Below are 17,909 nucleotides of genomic sequence, written 5' to 3'. Positions count from 1 at the left end.
AACCTTTTTGCATTATTAAATCTGAACGGGGACAATGATAGCAAGTGAGGAGAGAATAAATGGCTCTATGTCCTGATGTATTAATTAAGCAGACATTTATTACAATCAGAGTTTTATAGATGTTGTAAAAATGTATTTTTCTTTTTTCTCCTGTGATATACATCCACGTATGATAGCTTTTCTGAATGGTGTTGGATATGTCCAGGTTTCATAGATTTCTCCCCGATTACAGCAGCTACACCATACCTGCAGGTACAAATACCAACTGGGCCCTGGCTGAATCTGGCATGGAGCTGGATATGGAGTGTCTCCCATAGAGGTGGGGACCTGTGACCCATGTGGGTTGGTCACAGCCTGCAGTGGGGGGTCTGACAGGTCTCCTGCTGCTCCCTGGGGCTGAAGGCATAGAAAACCTTGGCACCGATCTGAACTGTAGGCATGACTGAAACAAGAGACAGGTAATGTATCTGATAAACCCAAACCTGAAGCGTTCTTAATCATTTACTTATTCATGAGCTACAAGCAACAGTGCTAAAAGGAAAGGGATATATCTCTGACTCACAACTTTGCTTGTTGCCAAATATATGGTGAAGGAAGCACTTTTAATCATCTTAAATGAAATCTATTTAGGATTTGCCTATTCTCTCATCCTCTGGGTTTTGTTGTGTTTCCTGAGCATGGCTAGTGCCGTTTCTTTCCAGAACAAAGGTCTTTTTGTTTATTTTCTTTTTGTTTGTTTTATTAATTTCTTCTCAGCACACGGGTTGTGCTTATTCCCAGACAGGAAGTGTTTCCCACATTTAGGAAAAGGAAATAGCCTTTGGAGAAAATTCAAAGAAAGTCCACTGGGGAGTGACTTGCCTGTTCAGAGTGTTATTTCCTATTCCTGAATAGAAACATCAGACTTATTTTTGGCATCACATAGCAGCACTGCTATAAACACTAGCCTCTTTAATTCCCATCTTGCAGTGGACATTTATACGTGGAACAGAGGGTGTTTGTCGCCCTCCTGAAGTAAGAATGGGCTATAAAAAAGGAAAAAAGTTTTAACAAAATGGCACCATTGCCTCTGTCCTGTTGTTAGTGACCTAGCCAAAAGCACGCTGATACCCCTGAGCCCCAGATGTGAAAATGAGGAACCATTTCAATGTGATTTTAGTAGCTGTCTTCTTGGCCATAGCCAGCTCTTGTCGCAGGGAGTTGCAGGAGAGGCTGGCAGGAAAACGATGGGTACGTTAATGGACACTTCCTTGGGGTGGGGGAGAGGTAGCAGGCCAGATCTTAAGGCCATTTCAGCCTTTATAAGTTGCAACAAATACCTAAGATCATCTGGTTTTAACACAGGGAGAATGGAGTGTAACCATGTCTAGCCTGGCTGCCTCTGTGCAGCAGTTCTCCTGGCTGCTGCTCCTGGGATGTGAGCTGGGGCAGCTGATGCATGCTGCTCAGCACTGCAGCGACAGAGCTTGGGGGTGCACCCAGGGAAGGAAAGAGGGGTAAAAGATCAGAAAAAAAAAAAGCCCCAAACCATCCTCAAGCAAATGTCAAAAGCCCTCAACCTGGAATGTAACCCTGGGGTTAGATGTGACAGAGGGAAAAGGCTTGGCATGTCCACATTGCTGCTCTCAGCCATGTGTGGCCGAGGGCTTTGGCTTATGTTCTGGGCGACCACTGAGTGCCATCAGCTTCTGTTCATTGACCTGTCAGAGCAAAGAAGGAATTTTGCATGGCCTGAAAAACTGACAGAACAATTCACCTTTCAGGGAAATGTAATATTTTCTGATAAGGAGCTTATGTTAGTTTTCCTAGCAAATAGCCTGAAAGCATATCTGTCTGTGGCATTTCTGGATGTGATAAGTTGAAGGAAACATCCTTGACCATGACTTAACAAAACAGGCCATTTGTTTCATGGGGTAGCTGTTTTGAGAAATGTAAATAAATGGCAACTTAAGGATGATATAAAATAAACGATCACAGAGGCAGCCCAGAGATGCATTGTTTCAGAAAAAACAAGGCACTATTTGTGGAGCTGTAAACAGAGGAGTGTCTTTATTATCGTTCTTGGAATGAAATCAGAAAGGCAGAAAGCTGAAGTTTTGGGAAAGATTAGTCTAAATTTGAGAATGTCTTTGGGTTGGTGCTGGAGGGCTACCAGTGCTGTTGTCCCCAGCAGCACATCCCTCTTTGAGGGAGGTGGATGACTTAAGTTGTGTTATTGGCAGCACGTTACTGTCTGGTTGAAAATGACCATGGTCTTATTAACAACCTGAGTCATTATTATAGCAATATTTCTGCAATCTTACCTGCGCCATGTGTGCTTCTCTCAGGGAAACATGCCTGGCTCATCTAATACCATGTAATGAACTGCATCACACACCCTTCCACTTGAAAATGCCTTTCTCCCCACTGCTCTACTGGTGTTCCTAAACTATTACTCCACATTTAAAAATGAATTGTGTGCAATGACATTAGAGAAAGGGTTAGGCTTTCTGAGCTGCTACCAGTGACATATGACTGTGGTGACAGACAGTCAGCAGTATTCAAACTGAATTAATCTGAAAAAGCAGCAGACTTCAATGCGGAGTTTAGGAGGAGGCTGAGCAGTTACATATTTATAAAAGGGATGTCACTGAACCGTCTTTCTACCCAGGGACAGCCTATGGCTACTTAATACTTTTAAACCGGTAGTAGAAGGATTAAATACACCTGAAGTCAGGTCTTTGAGGCCATTTCCCTCTTGTGCTTTCTTTTCCTTACTTGAGCTGCACCTCTGCAGATATTTTTTTTGAAGGGTTATGAGAAAGGGTGGAAATTCTGATACCTTTTATTAGAATTGCACAGAAGTAGGAGAATCCTCACAGAGTCGCGGGCTCCTTTCTCTATTGCCTTTGAAAAGTTATGGTATGTTAGGCTATGCAAGAAGCAGGAACTGCAGCAGAGGAGAACGAGGGATGTGGCAATAAAGGTGAGAGCAATACCTTAATTTAATAAATAAACAGTTCTAATTATGTAAACAAGTGAGAACTCTAAAATCTTCTCATGGTGCGTGTCACGTGATTGAAATATTTTATGGCCTAATTTTAGATTTTACAGCATTAATGTTATTTTATACTGGCTAGTTGACAAGCACAGGCCAGGGTTGTCTATCAGACAAAACTGTTGTGCCAGCTTGTATCTTGGCAATAAGCACAAAAAAAGAACCAGTCAGATTCTTGTTTATGTATTAATCGTTGAATCAGATTTCATTCTGTACTGCAGATATTTCCTTAACCAGTTTGCTTTAGATGGGGAAAAAATGTGTATGTACTTGTGTGGGCTGTATTTTAAACCGAATGAGCATTAGAGAAAGTTCCAGATTGGGTCTCACAAATGAACCCAAGAGATTTGGTCCCTGTTCAGGGGAAAAGCAGTACCTTTTTTATCTTTTCTACCTAGTAGCTTTTCCCCTGCCACCACGGCAGACAGCACTGTTCCTGAAAACAAAGCTTGGCCTTGGTGAAGGCAGCAAAGATGGCAGCTTTGGGATGGGCAAAGAACAGTCTTTCATGATGTGCCTGGTGGGATAGGACGGTCAGTCTGGGCAGCCCCAAATCCTACCTTTGGGAATGCTCAGGACCAAATTGCTCAAGGGGAGATGGAGATGTTCTTTACTTCCCAAATAGGATGTTTCTGTGTAGCCTCCAGCAGCCCGTGGTTCATTTCTGTCACAAATAATTAGGGTTTTCATCCTTTCTAAGATATTTATCTTAATCCTAGCTTGGATGTTCTCATTATTCTCATAAGCATCTAAATTAAACTATTTTATATCATATTAAGTCCTTAGCCAGAAGGGTATCATGTGGCAATCAGTTCCATAGGTTAATTATGAACTGTATAAAATAGGATTTTCTACATTGGTTTTTGAATATGTTGTTTTTCCATGTTGTTGCATTAGAACGAGAGGAAACCAGGAACAAGCTGTTGATCTTCTCTATAAGTTTCATTAGCTCTCCCATGTCTCCTCCTTTATTTTTCTTCAGTAAAGTAGGCAGCCTCAGTCTTCACAGACTTTCCTTCAGCCACTAATCATTTTTGTTGCCCCTTTCTATTTCAGCTTTATGGTGTTGGGTTTTTGTTTTTGTTTACAGATGAGTTGAATGTAGCTTAGTACAGCATTTCAGACAGGATACAATATCCAGTTATTCAGTGACGTAGTATTTGAGTATTAATTTCCGTCTTGTTCTTTATACAGTCCAATGGCGTATTTACTTTTTCTGACCACTGCTTCCACTTGTTTTGCTTTTTCATTGAGCTGTCCAAAGTGGCACGTTTTCTCCTCCTTCTCTTGCTCCCGAGTGGCTAGTTAATTTACAACCAAGCGTTGTGCATGAGTATTGAAAATTATTCATTCAAATGTGCATTACCTTGCATTTATGAACAGTGAATTTCATCTGTCTTCATGCTACGCATCTGTCTAGTTTTTCTAATCTTTTGTAATCATGAGTAACCTAAATATTTTTGCGCTCTGTGCAAATTTTGTCCCCTTCCCCTCTCTTTGGCAGAATGCTAATGAATATATTAAACAACACCAGTCCTAATACTGACTACTGAAGCACTTTATGGTGAGCCTTTTAGCAAGCTGGCAATCAACAATTTATTTCTACCCTTTTGTTTCTGTCTTTGGCTGTCTTTGTTTAACACATGGATTTATTTTCAAAGCATTGCTATTTCCAAGTGTTCTGCTGAGAGCCCTCCCACAGAGTGCAGGGACAAATGCATGACTGTGACCCCACATGTCCAGTGACATCTAACACTGATGCTCTAAATAAAGCTTTTGCAGGGCTGCTAAGGCTACAAGCAGGTCAACTCCACTGCAGAGCAGTAGACTTGATTAGTCTCTGGAAATAGAGATGCAGGTACTGGCAGATTTGACTCAGCGTATTCCATATCCAAAAAGAAAAGGGAGAGGTGAGAGAGAATGATTTATACAGCTTGCTGAAAAGAGACTTCTTTTTCTTCTTTTTTTAAACCATGGCTGTAAAAACAAAACTGCTGCCCAGCCAGGGTAAGCAGTTACATACCACAGGTCCCCTTGCAATAAGACTGATGGTCTGCACTGAGGTTCAAGGAGCAAAACAAATAACCCTGTTTCCAGCACGATGATTTGAACTTGCTTTCAGCCAGTTGGTCACCACCTTTCAAGGGACCATTGACATGTCTGTGCTGCTGCCATTGCAACATCTTTGGTGATGAAACACGTATTATATAGTGATTATTATTATCCTCATAACCTCTTTTTCATATTTGAATGTTGCTGGAACATGGAAAACAATGGTCATCCCTTGCTTTGTTTTTCTTACTTGGCTTTAATGGCTGGGGTTTGATTTTGTCAACAGGCAGCACTTGTAACTTTTGTAAGCTTTATTTTCTTCCAGCTGATGAAATCAATTCTCTAGTAACTCTTACTCAGACAGAAATATGTTCACTTTGTGAGTGGGAAATTGAGACATGGAGATACTCTGTCAGCTCCCAGGGAAGGATGGAAACCCTTCTATTCACGTCCTGGAAAGGACCTGCTCGTCACAGCACTGGGGAGAAGATTCATGCACCTGATGTGACAGGAGGGGCAGAGCAGGGCAAAGACATGGCAGCTTGCATCATTCCCCTGCTGCTGGTAAGGCAAGTCCCATGCCACCAGCCTATCTCCACACTCAGTTCCCCACAGGGCTCCTTTTCCTGCCCTCGAGTCTTCCTGTGGAGTGGAGGCTCCTACCTTAAAGCTGCTATTTTCAAGTTTTAATAATGTCATTTTTTTGGGATGAAATCAGTATTTTTGGGGGAAATAATGTTTTGCAACTCATTTCCTGTTTCTTGGCTGAGAGCCTTTCCAAAAGTAATCTTTGACAGGTACTAATTTGGGTGATGACCACTTGATCTACATTTTTGGTGGGTAATTACTGAGTCAGAAGTGAGCAAATTTGGTATCACCTGAGAGTCAGTAAGGGGGGCATATTTACTTCCCACTAAAGATTCACTGGTGGTGAAATGCCCTGACGTTTGCAGTCCTCTCACACGTGAGAAAAATTTGTCCGTTAAGTTCCAGAAGTTACCACTTATGTTTATTTTGTCAGATTTACAGAGTCCAAGATATGCTGGCACTTTGAAAAAACAACTTTTTTATGAGGCCAGATACCTTGGTGTAATGAAACTACCAGTATCAAAACTCCAATTGCTTCTGAGGCTGGATATCATCCTGCGTCCCATGACAAGTCTGTTCCACAGACGTTTTACAGTGATAACTGAGTCTCAAAAATTTGGAGGTCTTATTTGCACAAATGCTGATAAGTTTGCAAACCGATGCCGAGCTCCTAGAGCCACCAGAGTCAGGTTCATTGGTATGCTCTGGCAGCTTTGCTTCACTCTAGTGATACAAAGCAGCTGTAAATCTGGTTGTGTTGGCCAGTTGAGCGGGCTTTATGCTGCCTTACGTTGCCAGAATGACCAGAATGTACCAGTGAGTCCTGCCCTCTGTATTACTTGTGCAGTGAAATTGGGCTGAGTATCTCCTGAGAAAAGGGAGGCTGTTCTGAGATTATCAGCACAGCTTGCTTCCTTGCCTTACTTTGGCACTAGTGTCTGCTTCCTCTAAGACCTTGTGCAAAAGCGATCAAAAAGAAAACATAATGTGGGAAGAAATAGCCAGACTTCTTTCATATGTCAAAGAAATTCAGATTTATTTTGAGTTTTAGAAGAAATGTGGGAAAGGAATATTTGCCAGATTCTTGCCCTTCCCATCTGGCTTCTATGAACTACCTTTATATTCCTTCTTTCCAAGCAAGTTTCCCCAAAACGTGGAGATCAAATCCCTATGCAAATCCTCTGAGAAGTCGCTTAAGTAGATTGAGAATCTAAGTGAAACCCAATCTTTGTTTCTGAAGCAAGAAGTAGATGGTAGAGTGCCTAGTTTTTTCCAGCTAAAGATATGGAATCTGTTTTGAATGTGACATGTTACTTGAGCCAGTACTTGCCCTAGAGCCTCCAAAAATACAATTTGTCTCCGCCTTACAACTTACTCCTCAGCGTGGGCTGAGCTGAGGACTTTTCCTGATCACTTGGGCTTTCAGCTGTCCATCCTTTGGCTTGTCTACTCGTGCGTGTGCTCAGTCCCCCTCAGCTGTGCTTGTGGCATCATCACCTTTATGACAGCACTGAGGATAGCATCCACAGCACTTAGTATGTGGCTCTTCAGGTTTCTTTTGAGTAATATTGATTAAATTCATTTAGTCTCTTAATGTGGTTTAAATACATAGGGTCGGTTGTCTGGTCCCTGTGCAGAGAGGACAGAAAACAGATCCCCTAGAATTCCATCAGAATTCATTAGGGCTTTGATGAATAGCAACTGCAAAGAAATTGTCTCCCAGGACTTGGAAATTAGTCAGTACCGAACCTTACAGATGTCAAATCACCTAAAGAGAAAACTGAGAAAAGCTGGCTGAGAGAATCGTCTGTTACTGAAATCTGAAGGACTGGTGAAAGAAAGAAAGAAAGAAAGAAAGAAAGAAAGAAAGAAAGAAAGAAAGAAAGAAAGAAAGAAAGAAAGAAAGAAAGAAAGAAAGAAAGAAAGAAAGAAAGAAAGAAAGAAAGAAAGAAAGAAAGAAAGAAAGAAAGAAAGAAAGAAAGAAAGAAAGAAAGAAAGAAAGAAAGAAAGAAAGAAAGAAAGAAAGAAAGAAAGAAAGAAAGAAAGAAAGAAAGAAAGAAAGAAAGAAAGAAAGAAAGAAAGAAAGAAAGAAAGAAAGAAAGAAAGAAAGAAAGAAAGAAAGAAAGAAAGAAAGAAAGAAAGAAAGAAAGAAAGAAATTAGAAGGGAGAATACTGATTGCAGTCACTGAATTTGATTTCATGGTTTGGATTGATTCAGTCTAAACACATTGAGTTTGAAGGATATTCAACCACTTATTTCTAAGTGGCATTTTATAAAAATATTACCCTACATTAACCCAGTGAACAGTATTGTAAGTGGCACAGTTTATGTTTATTACACTTATTGAACAGGTTCAATATTTCATATAAAATATATGGTGGCAGTGGGAAAAGTTCTTGTAATTCCTCAAAACTATATCAATCACTTCCTGCATTGAACATCCTTTCGATAAGTGTGCTGTATCAAAAGTAAACTATGCACAAATCTATTTCATTGACAATGTAATTATCTTTTTAATTGTGAAGAATTCGCATGTATCTTCTGTTTTCTGGTGAGGAAAAAAAAAGGGGAAAAAAAAAAACCCACCAACAAAATAGCATCCTGTGTGAAGAATGGCGGAGGAACGTCATTTGGAAAGCCTAGTTCTAATGATCACCAGCACGAACAGTGGCAAACAGCACCTGAGCTGGTGGGACTGAACTCCAAATCCAGTTGGAGTTGCTGTGAGATCTTTGTACACCAACATAAGAAGCAGGGCTGCTTTCTGGCACAGCTGCCCTCACCATGGTTTAAATACGTGTTGATTCTTGAGTGTGTTGTGTCCATAAAGTGGGTGTATTTTCCAAGTTATGCAGCATACACATGTGAGATTTCCCCTACATATTTTTCCACAGGCAGGAGCCACCGTTTATTTGTGTTTTAGCCTAAAACTGGATTTTGAACCCAAAATTCAAGATTAGATTCAAAAGACTGGTGTTTCCAGTCACAGAAATAATTATCTGATGTAAAGCTGATCTGGAATTCATTTTGGATTTGGGCCACCATCAAATTCCACAGGTTCTTGGATCTGCAGGAAAATGCTGTTGAAGCTACAGGGTTATTTATATGATCTTCCTAAAATAAAGGAAATGATAGTGTATAAGAGGGAGTAAAAAGAGAAAAAAAAGTGTGGAATTACAGGAAACAAAACCAAAAACCTGAACAAAAACCTGTGTGCACTTTATAGACTGTAAGACTTGTTCTGCCATTGCTGCTTGGGAGAAACAAGGCAGTGCAGGTCTAGTGAAAATCATCCATCAACAAAACCTCTGCTGAGCACATCCTTTTTGCAGTTGGTGTTAGTTGAAAGTTAGTGTTTTCTCACCAGGGTTTTACATGCTTCAGCACCTCTTGGTTTAAAGAAGGGAGGGGAACACTCAAGTAATATGGTATCTCCAGTCCTGTCAGGGGAAGAAATTACTGAAGACCTCACTCCTTAAAGTTTATCTGAAATAAACCCTATTTGGAGGTTCATTCAACTTGCCTCATTGTACAGCTGTTATTAATGTGATTAGATGACAGTGAGTACACACGTAAAAATCCAACTTCTCTTTCTTGTGTCTATAAATCTCTATGCAATACCAAAGGAGAAGGGATTCTTAAAATCCAAAGAAATATCAAGTGCCTTTATTTGCTTCAGCCTTTATTTGCTATGAGAGCACTTTATTTCCTTGAACAAACCAATGTGGTGAAAAGGATTCCAAAACAATACTTTTGTAGAACGTATCCTCTAAAGCTGCATTGTGAAATTCCAGTTTTGTGGATTTAACCTCCCTGTTTTTATCTTCACTGGCATAATTCTAAAACAACTTCAGTCATTCTACCCTAAAAATTGTCATCTTTCTTCCTTTTTTTTTTTTTCTTTTTCTTTTTCTTTTTCCTTTTTCCCCCTCCCCTCTGTTGTTTTCTCTTGTACAGTTCAGGGAAGTATTTAAACATTCACTTGATTCCACCTAAGTCAATGAGACTCCAGCATGTGCTTAAGTGCCTACTGAATTAGGGCCTTGATTTGCATCATAAACACATCACCACTGATCAGGAGCTGTTGCAAGACTCATCCTCAGAAGCCTGCCCTGCAGTACCTCACACAAACTCAGTGGCTTTCCCTGTGCCATGGGATGGGCTGTAGGGGTTGTCAGGCTCACAGCCTACATTGGGTGCCCCCTCAGCCTTCTGTGGCATGGGCAGCACCCATTGCTGGCACATGCACCATTGAGATGTTCCAGGTGGGCAGAAACAGCATAGCGCTGCTAGAGCTCTTTTAGCATTTAAACAGATCATGAGATTATGGAGGGTAATGACCAGGTTAGGTAACCTCTAGAAGTATGATCTACAAATATTTAACGAGGAAAAACTAATTATGCCACTCCTGTCACAGTGAGGGCAAGGCTTAGAAACAGTATGATCAATATGGGAATTTTAGCTGTAATGTAGTCTGTCAGCCTTTTAGCCAACCAAAAGGCTTCAGCAAGTCTATAAACAGAATTGACCCTCTATCTGCTCAGTCTTGCTCATTCCAGCAAATTTTACTGTCATCATGTTCTGTGTTAGCAGCTGTCTATCATGAGACCTTGTAAAAATAGTATTAAAGAAGCATCTCCAAGTACAGAAGCTAGAAGCTGTCTATTCAGTGTCATAGGAATTTAGCTGAGCCTCAGTTAAATAAATAGTGTGTTAGATCCTAAGCAAGTCCTAGGAGGTTCTTGAGTATGCATGTTGTGCTAAGGCTAAAGAAACAAGGCACACAGTTAGGATAAATACATGTAATGTTTTGCTGGCCTGGATTCATGTTCCATCTCTGCATGACTGCTAGCTTCTAGCTGTCATTGCATTGGCTACACATTCATATCTATATTTAGATAATAGACATTATATTTAAAGCTAATTGGTTCACTCCAAAAGAGGAGCCTGTTTGCAGTAGCCTGGTGGTATTTGGGACCATGAGTCTTGGATGCACAGAAGACAGAAGTTGGAACCCTTTCTGACTGTAACTGCTGACATCTGACTATGCCATATAGTGCAGGAAATTGTTTTCTTATGAGGTGCATATGTTTTAAAAGAAGCAACATGGCCATGTATTTTACATGGGTTATTAAATAACTATAAATTTAATGATTCAGATGTTTTGCATTATAACCTGGCATCTCAGGAGGTATGAAAATAGCACAGTAGGAAAATGTCATTGCATACTTCATAGGCAGAGCTGTTAACAAATGGAAATCCTTCTATAACTATATAAGAGATCCATCTTTAGTCCCCTGTCCGCCTCAACCTTCCACTGGTTTTCAGATGTGAATAAACTGTGACTAACTTGAAATAGTAAGTTGAAATGCTGTTACAAATGTAGGGAAGGGAAGGGAAGGGAAGGGAAGGGAAGGGAAGGGAAGGGAAGGGAAGGGAAGGGAAGGGAAGGGAAGGGAAGGGAAGGGAAGGGAAGGGAAGGGAAGGGAAGGGAAGGGAAGGGAAGGGAAGGGAAGGGAAGGGAAGGCTGTTTTGGCTCTCACTTCAGAGAACAGAGGAGAGAGCCCATCACCATCACTTGATCTCTTGAAAAATTGAATCTTTCTAACCTGGTGAGTCCAAGCACAGATGATCAATATTTTTGTACATAAAGTGCTGTGTGGGTATTGGTCTCTTTGATTTGTTGTCTGTTAGACTAGTTTTGGTTGGTTACAGCATTATACATTGCAGTAACTTTATTTTATTGCTACTGTCACAACAAAGCAAAGCTGCTATTATGTTACAACAAACTAAAGCTACATTTCTACAACATCACATCTACCCAAACTACAGTGCTATAACACCTAATTTACTGTTTATTCCAATCGCATGGACATAGGAAACATAAAATAATAAAATAAAGGGTTTCATTGGTTCATCTCAGCAGAAGTCCCTTCCAGTTTGGCTGTTTGTCATGCAGCAAGGCAGACAAAATATATTGCCCCTAGTGTTTGTGTATGGTAATGGCACAAGTTTGCAATCTGCTTATTATTTCAGCACTGTCAGGACACTTTCTCAAATATCCTGTGAGCCCCTGGCCAGAAGGATGCATGTCTGTAGGTCTGCTAGAGGCCTCTGTAGCTATGAGACATAGAGGCTACTGAAGTCCTACCAGGAAACATGAGCCTGGTGCTTCCAAGCATTGGACCAGATTGCTGAGGCTCTAAGATGAGGGCAGAAGTCAGGTCTGAGCTGAACCAAGTTCTCTGCCAGTCCTTGTCAAAGCAGCAGTTAGGAGGCTTGTGGCTAATCCTCCTCATTTTCTTCCTGTGAACCCCAGAGTGGCAGAGCAAAGCACAGAGGCATGGATGCAGCTCACTACTCAGAATGTGCCAGAAAGCTCATTAATGTTAACCATTATTAGAATTAGGCTGTTTTGAATTAGACCCTCAGAAATCAAGGATGAGGACAGGCCCTATGAAAGGTTGTATGGGAAATCACAGCTTGAACCTGGCTTTACCCCTTTCCTCTTTCTAGCTGTGCTCCTGGAAGGGGTGGAGCTCGACTTCACCTCCTCTAAGACCTCATTTAAGGGCTGACCACCACCAAGGCAGCATGTCTTGGAGATTGCTCCCCAGTGGGGACTGCCTCAGCTTTCTGGTCAAGGCATCAACATTAGTGAGTTTTCCTTTGCTAATAACCTTTGACTATCTATCATCATCTTTGTTAACATCTTTATATTAGCCACCCTTACAAAGGTGCTGAAGCAGAATGAAATGACTGCTGTGATGACCTCTGGAAAAGACCCTTGATCCCCATCTCTTTTTTTCTAGCTGTAATGCAGTCATTACAGCAGGAGTTGCTTAGCAGATTGGTGATCTGGAGTGGTGATGGTAAACTATGGTCCTGGGTGCTGCTTTGCTGCACTCTTTCTTCACATTCCTGCAGCCTGGGTGGATATTGTCATCCCTGCAGCACTTTAGAGAGATCCGAAGGGGAGCTTATGGGTAGTATGTTGGGTGTTTTAATGCGGTAAGATGATGGTCCACGTCTGGAAAAGTTGCCAACAGGAGCTTGACAAATAATTTGTAGTTAATAACTTATTTTTTATTTTTTGCTTTCCTTTTTTTTTGGCAAATAGTTTGCAGACTCATAAATTTGCTGTAAATAACTCCTAAGAGCAGGAAGCAGTACAGCATTTCTTGAAAAACTCAGAATAGCAAAAGAATGTGACAAATTCAGTAGCTGAGCCATCAGGATACAGAGAGCAGGTATCAAGCTGTGCCATATGTACAGTCACGGTTGGCTTGGAAAGTCTCCTCTCATAAAACCAAATTGTTCCACTAGGAAGTGAAGCCAGAAGCTTTCTGCCTACAAAATTAAATTGTTCTTTTTTTTCTTTTTTTTTCTTCTTTTCTCTGAAACCAATTGCATTTTTTTTGTTGTTGTTTTGTTTAATGAAACACTAGGCAGGGTCTCATTTTTCTCCTCCAGCTCTTGTCTTTTCCCTCTTATTCTACCCCTCCTCTGCCCATCTTCCACCTCAGGGTAGATAGAAAATCTTATCTTCTTTTTAGGTTCTTTATCTTTTCCTCTCAGAGACAGTGTCCTCTAACCCTCACTACCTTCTACCACTGCGAAGTAAGGAGAAATGGAGTGGGGACCTGGAGGAATGGAGGACTTGAACTGTGCGGGTTGCTCAGCAGGTGACAGAGCTGAGCCCTGCAGACCCTACCTCTGCAGATATAACTCAAACAAGCAAGAGATGAGATGCTTTATTTCCCTGTGATGGTGAATTTCAATTGATGCCTAAACTAAAAGGCATCTAAGGAGATAGGCCTGCTTACTGTAAAATAGGATTTCAGAAGTCATCTGTACATAAAACTGCCTTTGTCCTTATGAATCTGAAACTCTCAGCCTACGAAGCCTGTGGAAGAATCACAAGTTAACATTTTCTCCAATATCCTTCTTCTGGGCATTAGACTCTTCAGGTGTGTGGAAGAGAGCACTGATAGGATTTGGTCTTCACTCAGTCTTAATGCACTATTAAGATTCATCAGAAATAGTGAAGAACCCACTGTCTGCTACTGCAGAACTGTTTTGCTGATGGCTTTCCATCTCATAGCAAGCCTTCCAAGGCTTCAATTCAGTGTCAATCAGGTGCCCTTCAGCAGGATTTCTGTCCAGCCACTGGGGGTACCAATGTTAAGATAATGGGAAAAGATAATGGGAAAACTTCAGTCTTTTGGCACCCAAGGATTCAGATCAACCAGGAGAGAGGCAGCCCTAGAATTAGAGGCAAAATGCATGCACAGTATTACTGGCAACACAGTAGTTATTTCTTCTTAGTAGAAAGGGAGACTGGCAGTGTCTCAAACAGCAGGATGTCTTCATTCTGACATGCTGCAGACTGAACAGAGCAGTGTGCCTCCATGGTCCTGTGCCACTGCAGCTACAGGTGTTGGCTGGGCAGCTGAGTCCTGCTCTTGCTGTTGGAGATCAATGAGGAGCTGCTGCTAATGATGTTTGCTTCCCTAGTTTCTGCAGACCCTTCGTGTCAGGTCTGGTGTCAGACTGGGAGCACTGGAGAATATACTCAAGGGGGCAGCCATTCCCTATTCAAATGTGCCTCTGGGCCATGGCTCCCGGCTTTGTGGGGCAGCAGTGCTGCAAAGGAAGGCTCACGTGGCTCCGAGTGAGAAACTGTTTTCTCTATGGAAGTGACTTGTTTTGAGGAAAGGAGGAAGGAGAATACAGGAAACATACACACATGCATAAAATAGTTGGGACAAACAAAAGGCTTAGATAATTTCGTGGGAATTAGGGTAGATTTGATCTCAGTGTGTGAGGATACAGGCTGGTATACACACACAGGAATGTTTCTTCTACTTCCTAGTATATTTAATGGCACCAATAACTGATGGAGAGTCAAACAGAAGCGGAACCCAATAATAAATGTTTTGAGCACAAGTAGCCTACTGTGAGGCAGTTCTGATGTAACGATCTGTGCAGTTAACCAAATTCTCTGTCTGTGAATATTCTGTCTTTCCATAAATGAGCCCCATGTCTACTATTCAGATTTACCCTGCCCTTCCCATGTGGTCAGTGAGATCAATTAATAGCAAACTCAAAGCATGCTGTATTGAGATCTTTCTTTCTCTATACGCCATGGAGAATATTTGCTATGTCTTGTAGTAGATGTAGAAAGAAGTAGAATGATTCATGATTGCTAAAGGCCATCAAGTAAAAATTGCATATGATACTGATGGGGTTGAAACATGGCCTTCAAATGTTTTTGATACATAAACTGATAGCCACAAAGTCATTGTGATCTTCTGCAGTGATGCTCTGCAATGAAAAGAAAGAAAGCATGGCACTAATATAGACCAGCTTATGCACTTGTGTCTGTGCTTTGCCCCAAGAACAGCCTGAAAAGCAGAAGAGCATTCTGCTGCCCATCTTTAGAGCCTGGCAGCTTCTTTTGTTAGTGCCATGATAATATTGCTCTTCATACAGTGTTGGCTCATTTGTGTTTTCAACATGCAAATCAAAGTAAAGCCATTTTCCTCTGTTTTCCTCAGAAAACTCTTTAACCTCTTGAATTTAATAATCAGCACAAATACATAAAGATAAAACATACAAGATGCTCACGGTACATCACTGCCACTTAGCAAGTGTCATGTATTTGTGAGCGTGCATGTAAGGCAGAAAGCAAGCATATGTATTTCTTGATTCTGCTTTGGCTCTGCTGGTTTTGTGTCACCTCTTACACAAAATAATAACAAAGTGAACACAACATTGATTGCATTCATTTGTGTCCCTGAAAGCATTGAAAAGGATTATTTATTTCTCTTTCTGTTGAGTATGTGGTCAAAACAAAATGACAAACAGCACATAGGGAATATTGAGTGTCTCTCACACACACACAAAAAAAAAAACAAGAAGAGGGGTGGCGGGAGGGGGGGGGACAGGAAAGAGATGTAATATATCTCTCAGTAGAAATGTGAAATTAAGGGAAAAAAAATAGAAAAAAAAAGATTGTAGGCAGGAAATAGACATCAATTCCTCTGACTACTACAATAGAAGCTAACACCCTGGGTCCTATCTTTTGTTAAGAAGCATCAAATTGTTATGTAATTTAACAGCTCAATTGGCAAGACAAATTTGAGCTAAAGTAAGGTGTGTGTACAGTTTGTCAGATTCCAGGGATAATCATTCGAAGCTAATCCTTTTACTTTTCTCGGTCGTCTTTATGATATTCTTTCCCTTCATGTTTGCGCTATCTGAAATTGTTGGGTGGCTACATGTGTATGTTTTGCATGCGTGTGATAAACTTAATTCATAATTAACCATCCAGATTAAGACATCTAGGCAGGCTGAGGAATCTTCAGATGTTGTTAATTGTTTTCCATGGGATGTGCTCCTTTTAAAGTTTTAATAATCACCGATTGAATCTAAGGACCTCTTTTTATATATATATATATAGGATTGTTTTTGCAAGCCTGCAAGTCCAATGAAATAGCTGAGCTTTTCAGATATTTTAATGAGGAAAGATGCAGTCATTTCTGTACATCCCTTTTTGGAAGGCTGTGTTAAAACGAGGTGATTAGAGTACATACGGTGGCACACATGCTTGCTGTTATTTCAGATGCACAGGGCATTTATTAAGAAAGATAATCTCTCAGCACTGCTGAAATACCAGCTTTTTTTTTTTTTTTTAGGTGCTAAAATAAAGCTGAGCTCCTTTTAAAATCTGGAGAACACTGAGCACTTGAAAACGTATCTGTGAGTTCATCTGAAAGTTTGGCCCATAATGAGAAAGCAATGCAAGTAGCAATAATGTGACACTTCATTAAAAACCTTTTGAATATGGAGTCTTATGAATTGTGATTCTTAGAAAATTGCAGAAAATGTGCTTTTTATTACGGGACAGCATGTGACACCCACACGTCAGCAGAACCCTTGGAAAAAAATATCTGACTGCATCCAAAGTAAATCACTGCTTAGCAGATGTAAAATCAGCACCAGCCGATCCAGCAGTGCCTTCCAAAGTATGTAACATCGTGTCATTTGAAAATGCAAAGCAGTTGTTTCAATGTGGAATTTCTATTCCCAAGGACCTGGTGAAGGGGGATTTTTGCTCCTTTGATTAGAGGATTTGCTGTCTGTCTAGCTGTATTTTCCTTGGCTTTGGCATATTGCAGCTAGGTCAAGGTACGTGTGGAAGACCAGGAGACAAAGTGATTTATCAGAGGTGACTCGCTCTTTGTTGGTGACAGGCCAGCTGCAACTTCTTGGAAGCTCACGGTTCTTATGTGAGAAGAGCCGTTGCTACTGCTGTTAAAGTGTTTTGTGTATAAGACCAGTGGGAAGTGCAAATGACTTATTTCTTAATTAGAAATGATGCGAAGGTTTTAGGATTTCCTCAAAGATGTAACGGCCTAACATGTGGTGCTGCGGTTTGTGCAGGTGACTGCTGCCTCTCCCCGTGCCATGGGTGCACGTGCTGCAGCATTGCAAGCAAAATCCATATCAGTGTTGCAGTATGTTTCTTGCTCTGCATTAAAAGTCTTTGAAGGGAAAACATGTGTAACTAAGTAATATCAGGATTATTGATATTGTCTGTTTGAACCACATTAGCGTCTGCTCAGTAATCTCTAAATGCTGTTACATTTCAACAGAGTACTGTAACAAATTAAAGTGAAACTTAAATATATATTTGATAGGATCCTAGTTCTGGAATGCGTTTCAGCCCTGTTTTCATTATTCCTCAGTGTATACCTTGCTGAAAAGCACTATTCATCCCCATTAGACAAATGTAGTCGGAATTGTTGCAATTACATGCCACACATCAGCACTTGCTTGTTTCCTTTCTTATTAGAAATGTGATGTGCACTGAAACCCGGTAGCTTCTGAAAGGGTGAAAACAGGTATCAAAAGCAAAGGAAAGATTTCATAGAAGAGTACTAGAGCATATCTTGCAAAGCATCACTTTGCAGAGCAGATCTACAGAAGCCAGACCCAGGCACATATTTTCAAATGAAGCCCCCTGGCACACTGAGGCTGCTTTTTGTGACCTAATGGCGATTTTAAATGGATGGATTTAACTAGAGAGGTTTTCTTGCACATGACCTTTAAAAGAGAAAAAGAACAATGTTAGCATTCAACCCAAACCCTGTAGTCTGTCACTTTGTATACCATATCATTACTGGCAAAATTTAAAGGAAAACTGCACCCATTTCGCTCAGCCCA

General features: G+C 40.8%; 1 long non-coding RNA gene across 22 annotated transcripts in view; it reads left to right on the top strand.

The window, feature by feature from the left end:
* LOC107310797 (uncharacterized) overlaps nucleotides 1-17,909 on the top strand; it is a 423,706-nt gene that overhangs the window by 369,228 nt on the left and 36,569 nt on the right. For 2 of the 22 annotated variants that reach the window (XR_014944420.1, XR_014944423.1), the window contains one exon: nucleotides 16,379-16,517. The exons of the other annotated variants lie outside the window; for them this stretch is intronic. This is a non-coding gene — a long non-coding RNA (uncharacterized LOC107310797). Of the gene's footprint in view, nucleotides 1-16,378; nucleotides 16,518-17,909 lie in introns of those variants that run through there. 22 annotated transcript variants of the gene reach the window in all.

The sequence above is a fragment of the Coturnix japonica genome, chromosome 3, assembly GCF_054131305.1.
Source record: "Coturnix japonica strain WE chromosome 3, WE-NBRP24, whole genome shotgun sequence".
NCBI lineage: Eukaryota > Metazoa > Chordata > Aves > Galliformes > Phasianidae > Coturnix > Coturnix japonica.
Note: the sequence above shows the minus strand (reverse complement) of the source record. Positions and strands in the feature narration are given on the sequence as shown.